This window comes from Ipomoea nil, unplaced genomic scaffold (assembly GCF_001879475.1).
Source record: "Ipomoea nil cultivar Tokyo-kokei standard unplaced genomic scaffold, Asagao_1.1 scaffold0501, whole genome shotgun sequence".
Classification (NCBI taxonomy): domain Eukaryota; kingdom Viridiplantae; phylum Streptophyta; class Magnoliopsida; order Solanales; family Convolvulaceae; genus Ipomoea; species Ipomoea nil.
Genome location: NW_017616929.1, coordinates 3,232 through 4,058, shown reverse-complemented (window position 1 = coordinate 4,058; position 827 = coordinate 3,232). Strand labels below are relative to the sequence as shown.

Sequence of the window (827 nt, the reverse complement as noted above, 5' to 3'; positions counted from 1 at the left end):
TTGTGGACACTCTTATTATGACGAGGACAATTTTGGTCCTCCGTCTAAATTTCTGTTAGATGGCCCGTTAGATAGGGGGTACATTCGTCTTTTCAGCTTACGTCCTCCATTTTAATACGGCAATGTGGTTCTGTTCTTCATTCGAGATTGACGAGCGAAGAGGCAGATTGAAGAAGCAATCCTGGTGAATGGTGAATGGATTTCGATTCAAGTTTGTGAATGTGGGCAAGAAAATTGCTAACCAATATATAAATTAGCAAATACATACCAAAATCTGCACACCCAAAATCTTAAAACATCAATCAATATCAACACAGCTGAATTATGGGACTGCCAATGTATGCTTTTCCATCTGTATGGCAAGGGAGAGGGTACAAATATCAGAGACATACAATCTCAACATATATAAATACCAATTCACTTGCAATATTTATCCTGCAGAACAAAACATAAAGAAGCATGTAATGGGCGCATTCTTGGACAAAACCTTGATTGCTTGCAGTCTCTATGCCTGATCTGCAACCTCACCTAGCGTGTTCATCTCTGGTTAATCATTGTTAGTAGCAGAAAATGCCCAAAGAATGCAACCATTCAGTGTTGTGTCCATTCGATACTCTTAATGTCAATACCCTCCTTAACCATCTCATAAAGGGGGCTCATTTCCCTCAATTTCTCGACTTAGTGCACAGTAAGCCCCACCGCTCTATCAATCTCGATTGGAATCTTCCCTAAAGCTTGGCCGCATCGGTATGGAAAGGCACATTGAATTCTTTGCAAATTTTTCCGATTTCCTCAACGGGTTGAATAACCCCAATCTCATTATTCAC

General features: G+C 40.3%; 1 long non-coding RNA gene across 1 annotated transcript; it reads right to left on the bottom strand.

The window, feature by feature from the left end:
- Positions 1 to 260: 260 nt before the first annotated feature.
- LOC109173932 lies at positions 261 to 549 on the bottom strand. The gene is made up of 2 exons (XR_002052981.1): positions 402 to 549; positions 261 to 343 (listed from the first exon to the last, which is right to left on the bottom strand). It is a non-coding gene; the product is annotated as an uncharacterized LOC109173932 (long non-coding RNA).
- Positions 550 to 827: the final 278 nt, after the last annotated feature.